The following is a 7,655-nucleotide window of genomic DNA, read 5'->3' on the forward strand; positions in this document are numbered from 1 at the left end:
CAAAGTTTGCAGAGCCATCATTGTCTCCTCTTTTAAATCCCCCCTTAAAACTAACCTTTGCCATGATGCCTACAAATCATTACTCTCTGGTATTCAGAAGGCTGGTGAACACCTGTCAGTATTGAGACCACTGTGACTACTAACTAATGTGAATGCACCTGCTCCTCCTGGGACCTCATTCTTCTCACCATGGCTGTATGTTTATACACCAATTGGAAAGGGTCTAGATCACATATTGTGAGATCTCTGGGGCAGGGACTATCTTTGTGTTATTTGTATCATACCAAGTACAATAGGGCCTTAATCCCTACATAGGGACTTTAGGCAGAAGAGCCACAATACAAATAATAATATATAAATTATACCTGATGTGCAAGTCACACCACCATTTACCACAACTGTATTTGACCCAGAGGCTTCCCATTGGATTTGGGCTGAAATGGGCTTGTCTTATTTAGTCTCTGGTGCAGAGTACAGCCACTTTCACAGAGGCTAAATTGCTATTGTACCTTTTGAAAACTGGCTTTCTATTCAGCTTCATAGTCTACTTAAATGAAAGTAACTTCCTTTGTTTTGATAATCGTGGGAATAATGATTATATTTCTTTCACATGGCAGGCTAGTAAAGTTTAATTCTTTTCTTCCATGGATTTGTATAAACACCTTGTTAAAACATGATAAACTTAATTCTCAACAAGCCACTTGTGAACAATTTTTACCAAATCTGTTGTGATGGAAGGAAATGAAAGTATTTCCTGACTAAATGACTGGCAGGTCATTTATAATAAAACAAAACCCTCCAATGTGAAGGTAAAAGCAATTGCTGTACAAATTAATCTGAATATCCTTTTCTCCAAACTGTCTGCTGTCCTGTTTGGTGTCAGGTTCAAGGAAGTAGTGAGTAGTTCATATTGGATTACACTAATATAGCCACTTTTAATTAACATTTGGAGGAAACATAATAACAGTAAGGGAAAAATAACATAGCTTGATTATGAAAGCTAGTCAGCAGCTGGCCGCTTTCTCTAGGAGACTTGCATTTATGTTCACTTTTTAGATGGCTTTATTTGAGAACAGCAGGGGCCATATGGTCAAATAGAAAGAGGATGAACTTCAATCTCTTTAAATCTGCTTGACTATGTTACACTTCAGTGTTTATGAAAGCAGGAGCCTGTGAAGAGATGTACAAAATAAAAGGACTGTACCAGAGTTAAAGGGGTTTGAGGAAAGAAGGAAAGCCAACCTGTAGGAAAAAATAAGGATAGAAGGGACTAAATGTTCAACTATACATCTCTATATATCTACATACCTTTTTCCATTTAGGCTACTCAGGTTAGTGTTAGTTTCTCCTGTAAATAACTAGCGGCTTGATTTTACCAAGTGCTGAGTTCTTCCATCTAGGTGTTGAAAGCTGTGAATTCCTATTTACTTCAGTGGCAGTTATTCTTATCGCCTCAGAGCTCTAGGTTCGATTTCACTCTGACCTGGACATTATCATAGATTTCCACCACAAATGTGAGCCAGATATCTGTCAGATAGATGATAGGAACTTTCCAATCCAGCTGATTCCTGATCTGTAACTTGCTATCCCAATATTGGCCCTCTGTGAATAGGGACTGGTAATAATGCTGATCTTTTTTTGATGTTAGTGATATAAACAGAGCTTCATTAAGTACTGTATTGAGACTAATATAATGTATTTAATTCTTTTGTAGGTTGTGTCATGGACCCAGTAGTGCATGGCTATTGAATTAACCTTCTTGCCTTTCATGTAACTTTTTGTCTTTTAAATTCCCAGAGACATTTGTAAGTGCCACTGGCTTTTTTTATTGCTTGCTATAATTTCTAAGATGCATAGCTATGTATCAGTCCATTGACATGTCTCAAATGTTGATTTGATATTGTACACAATCAATAGGTTCTTTTATAGATTAAGAGTTAGGATAAGATTCAGACCACATGTGCATGTAACGGGGCCTGATAGAGGAAAGCAGGGTTTAGGGGTTGGCTGGAAGTGCTTTCATTTGGTGATCTTGGGAGGATTTAATATTTTAGACAGTAGTCCTAATTTGTAGGTTTTACACATTAATTTTTTGTACATGCATCCACAACTTTTTGCATATTAGCATAGAATACATGATTTAATTAAAATAGCCTCCTGCTGTGCACTCTGGGGGACAGATCCTGACATCTTTACTTAGTCAAAATTCCCATTAAAGTTAATGGAACATTTGCCTGGCTTAAGGACCGGTATATATTACTGAAGCTCTTAGAGTTACTCTGGTCTAAACCAGTGGAATTGAGAAGAGAATCAAGCCCAAAATATAAGAATCCCTCATACAGATATATAATGATTTACCTCAATAATCAAATGGTTAGAAACTCCTGACCAAGTGTCCAACCGATTTCAAAATGGAAATGCCTAGAAAATTGAAGTTTTTGTCCTTTTTCCAAGTTATCTTTTTACTGTCCATGAAAGATACCAGCTGGATCTTGCTGGAGATAGAACTGCTCAATCTGCCTACACAGTATAGGTACTAACAACACACTTTTCACCATCCCACCGAAGTACCCCTCTCCTGTCCTACAGTAACACTGTCTTGAATGAACACTGACAGTTTGATCCACCCTGCTCAAACAGATGAAAAGGACCCAGAGGGATTGCCAGTTGGAATGCTAATTCAGGCCTTTGGCTGGCTTCTGGACTGTCAAAAAGGATGTCAGGAAATGCGAATTGTATTTATGGTTTATGTGCTGTGGATGACTGTCCCCTGAGAGGCAGACTGAGATCACCAAATCATTCTACATAGATCATCAAATAACTACCAAATAGTAGTGCCTTTCAGTCCCTGGCAGTCTGAGTCAGATACGCACAAATGTATTAAATATGAGAAGTTTTATGTTCCATTACTGGTCTCCTGAGGCAATCACCTCTTCTCTCATTTAACTTTTTGAAGCAGACCACCCATATTAAATTTTTCCTGGTCTAAGTGAAAGGAGTTGGTGATTTTAATCTTGGTCAACACAGTAAATATTTTATTACTCCCATAAAGCTGAGAATGGAAGGGAAGGATTAGCAACCTCTGTAGTCTAGCAATTCCTCCTCTTGAGCACATTTTCTCGTTTGTTTTGCTCCTCTCTCTAAACTAGTTGCACTGGGAATTATGGTTTTCTGCTGAGCTTTAGCAGCCCATGCCTTTAGGGATTTGATGTGCCCCAGAGTCCTTTGCACTGGCTGTCACAGCACATCAGATAATATACCACATACACATGGTCCAAAGCTCAGGATGAAAGGCATGTATGAAAAATGGGATCACTTTTGAAGCGAGAGCCAGCATTCAAAACCTCACTGTCTCATGGTATACTTAAAATATTTCAATTTGAGAGGCAGTTTGGAGATATGTTTCTGAGTAAAAGTTGCCTCAGCAAAAAACAGAAATAGAATCTTTCTTTCTGTGCTCTTCTTTTCTACATAAAGACATTTTCTTAAGATAAAATTTCGTATGGCAGAGATTACCCAAACCAAGGTTAGCTGATGTGTCTTGAAACATTAGCAGTTTATAGGAAATCGTTGCACTGGAATTTTGTAAGACCTGAAATCTGACATGCTGTTCTGACTTCTACTGTAAATCAGGGGTAAATTCAGTAGAGTTGATGATAACGATTGTAAGAGGACAATCAAAACCTTTAGGATAGTGTAACCTTCATTCTCTTGTGCACCTATCCAGGGCCGGCGCTACCATTTAGGCAGCCTAGGCAATCGCCTAGGGCTCCAGAATAATTGGTGGGCGCCATTTTGCCTGCGGAGGGTCTGCTGGTCCGCGGATCCGGTGGAGCTGCCACAGTCGTGCCTGCGGACGGTCGGCTGCTTGCGCGGTTCTGGTGGACCGGCCGCAGGCATGATTGTGGCAGCTCCACCAGCGCCACGGAGCACCGGACCGTCCACAGGCACCACTGCGGCAGCTCCAGCGGAGCTGCAGGACCAGCGCGCAGGACGGCGAAACTGCTGTCCGCCTAGGGCGGTCAAACCCCTAGCGCCGGTCCTGCACCTACCCCACTCTGTTTGGCCTGCTTTGGGGTTATGTGCACCTCTGGGAGGAGCAATCTGTGCTCTCCTCCAAGTGGAGAGAATATGATTTTGACTAGCTCTTGAACAGGGCACACAAGGAAGGAAGAGGCTATTGCCTTGGCCCTTGTTCATTAGCCATTCATAGTGGATAGCATTAAAAAAAGGAAGTCAAGTTTTACCCCCCAGTGGTAGCTAATTGACAGCAGTTATCTCCTGGCTATCGATATTGATCCCCCAATTAGCTAATTGTGGCTAAATGGTTAATGCAAACACTGTAATTCAATCAAAAATTATATTAGCAATCCCATATATGCAAACATAATATTTGTAAAATGAGCTGAGATGAGAGCACAAGAACAGCTAGTCCATTATAGGACATAGTCCTTTTAAATCCAGGGGTTGCTGGACGTTGTAGTCACTGTACAGATCACATAACTGGCAGGCTTCAACTGACTCAGATCACATGACTGCCTACTGGAGACTATATAAATGAATTCTCCTGACTCACTTTGGGGTAGAAGTAAGACTTAAAGGGAGATCCCTCCATGAGGGGCCTGCTGGAGGCCTGGGACAGTTCTACCCATAATTTCAGGGCACTGTAGCAACTATTCAAATAAATGAGTTTCACATCACTTAAAAATGCCAGAGAATGGGTGCAAGATCAAACTTTCCCTCACTGTCTGGTCAATATGTCCAATTCTATTAGTCAGGATCCACATGTGAGGATAAATGAGTAGTTCATTCAGTTTTTCTTTTTACCTGAGGAGAATACAATAAAATTGAAGTTTTGACTGTGGCTTTTGAGAGATACATACCTTCCCCCCACTTCTTGCTAGCCTATCTTGATTTGTATATGGCCCTGTCACCAGGGTATCTGAAAAGCTTACCATACAGAGGACTGGGCAGACAAACTAAATTAAAAGAGATCACCGGATAGACCTCAGGGAATAATGGCACTGACGTGCTAGATTCAGACTGGTTACCTAGAGATGACATTTTCTGTATTCCATCATCAATACCCTGAGCCATCCCACCCCCTAAGTACATGTTCTTCTTCAAAAATTTATCACTGAGATCTCTGGAGTTACAGGATTGGAACGACACTGATAATGCATTAACATTGTCTCACAAACATAGTAAATTAGCTTCTCACTATGAAGTGTGGTAGACTTAAAAATACCAAACGGAAAACTGCATAATAAATTAGAGATTTACCTATAACACTGGAGGTATTGTTGGCACATAATGTTGTAACATAACAAAAAGTCCTTTAAACCACCTTGTTCCATGTTGTTTAGAATATGGCTTGGCATCCTGTATCAGGATGTTTCATTCAGTTTAGTTTTATTAACTGTAGTTAAGCATTCTGTATACACCCATAGACTAGTTATATTTTCCACCATAGTTCTCAGGAAAAATACCCAAAAAAACAAAACAAAAAACTCCCCCCAAATCCCTCAGACATGAAAATGATGAACTTTCTGTAAAGATAGTCTGTAAAATTAAGAGATCTGCTCTGGGTTACCCTGTTTAACTGAGTTTATTTCAAGTCTGGGACACTGAAGAAAGTCAAGCACGTTAACATTGAGAACTTAAAATTGCTTGTGTCATATAGACTTCAGTTTTGTAAAAGAACCATTTTAACAATGTCTGATCTACTACAAAGTTGTGATCATCTAGTGGGATTCTAAGTACCTCTTTAAAAAAATGTTCAGCTCAGTCACTGAGGAATTAACAGACACTTGTTATGAATGCCTCTCTTATTTTTCTGTGCAGAGCTGGCCAGCTAGCAGAGGAAACATACTGGATGTTAACCAACAAACCTAAATTCCAGAACTGTACTGACCTCCAGAAATCTTACAGACATCAAAAAGAGGGGCAGATGCTCAGCCCCTTTAGAAATGAGCCTTATCAAATGATTGTAGGCACCCAATTGTGTGAAATGTTTGGCTCAGGTTTGTATACTACTTAAGTTTACAAGTAAACGCAATCATCAGATATTGTTACATCGTAATTTTTATGAACTTTTCATACTAGCATGATCACAAGGCTTTTGAAATGTTCCGGAATCGGTATGCAATTTTCCCATTCACAAGTGAAAGTACCTGCAACTCTTATCAGCTTAATCTCTGATATGTCCTCGATGTGAGGACTGTATGTTAGCTTGATTTTTGAAATGAGGGGGTCAGAACAGAAGCTTGCTTTGTCTGCCCCATGCATCGACCTGGTATTGCACTGTCTCCAGGAACGAAAAAAAAAAAAAACAAACCTCTAGACAGGACCGGCTCTACAGTTTTCGCCGCCCGAAGCAGCGCGCCGAATTGCCGCCGGACGGTGGGGGCGGTCCGTGTGCTCTTAGGCAGCAGGCGCGTTTCCGCGGCTGCAGCAATTCGGCGGCAGCTTCTATGTGTAGCTGAGCCACAGCGGACAGCTACACATAGAAGCTGCTGCCGAATTGCCGCCGCCGCGGAAACGCACGTGCCGCCCTAAGGGCACAGGGACTGCCCCCGCCGTCCGGCGGCAATTCGGCGCGCTGCTTGGGGGCAAAACAACAGGGACTGCCGCCCCTTGAAGATTGCCACCCCAAGCACCAGCTTGGAATGCTGATGCCTGGAGCCAGCCCTGACTCTATATAATGATTATAATCAAATTATAGTGCCTGATTTAGCTCCTGTGGAAGTCAATGAAAAGAAACCCAGTGGGAGTTGGATCACACCAGGAGTTCAGTTTCTGGAGCAGCAGTCATGGGTGATGGGTCACTCGTTTAAAGCGTGATCAAAACAATTCAGCCTTACTTTGTCTTCTGTCAAACAGAGGAATAATAAACATTTTCCTTGGATCAAAGGGATGAAAATGACATTGCAGAATGACAGAGAAACCATTGATAACTGCCTTCAGCACTTTAATGGTGTAATCTGTCCAGAAGCATTTAAGGACATGTGTCGAGACCCATGGGCTCAACTGTGCACATTCTTGTGTTTGTGAAAAATCCCAGTTTTTTTATGATGTTCTAATTTCTTGAGCTTTATTCTTCTTTTTTGTTAGATTGTTCTTTCCATACGGTGGGCACATCCAATGTTCAAGTAGCACTAATGCTGAAAAGGAACACCTTGCACACCTGATTTGACATGTGGGTACCAGAGTGACTTGTGCAGAGGAAAGAACAAAACAAATAGTAATTTAGATAACAATTTGGTCCTATCATTATTTCCCTTATTTAATTTTTAAATGTTAGGTGCACCCAGAATGTGTCAGACTGCAGCAACGTTTATGAATTCACACCTCCTCTGCCCTCAGGAGCTTACAATCAAAACAGGGAACAACAGAATGAAGGGTGGTGGGAAGGAATACAACATGTAGGCCCAGCAAAAAATTCAGAGTGGTAATTGACATACATCCCGTTTAGATCTGTATTTGTTTGACTGCAACTAGTGTAAGGTAATAAAGATTCATGCAGATTAATTTCCTGTAGGGTTTGAAAAAGAGAATTGAATGACGAGGGAGTAGTGACATGGTAAAACAGCTCAGGAGGGGCATTCCACATGCAAAAGGTGGTATGGAAGAGATGGCTGTGGACAAAGCAAATG

The 7,655-nt window shown here is 41.1% G+C and overlaps 1 non-coding gene across 1 annotated transcript; it reads left to right on the forward strand.

Moving 5' to 3' along the window:
* Nucleotides 1-6,136: 6,136 nt before the first annotated feature.
* LOC115649530 lies at nt 6,137-6,329 on the forward strand. The gene has a single exon (XR_003999852.1). It is a non-coding gene; the product is annotated as a U2 spliceosomal RNA (small nuclear RNA).
* The last annotated feature ends 1,326 nt before the right edge of the window (nt 6,330-7,655 follow it).

This window comes from Gopherus evgoodei, chromosome 3, assembly GCF_007399415.2.
Source record: "Gopherus evgoodei ecotype Sinaloan lineage chromosome 3, rGopEvg1_v1.p, whole genome shotgun sequence".
NCBI lineage: Eukaryota > Metazoa > Chordata > Testudines > Testudinidae > Gopherus > Gopherus evgoodei.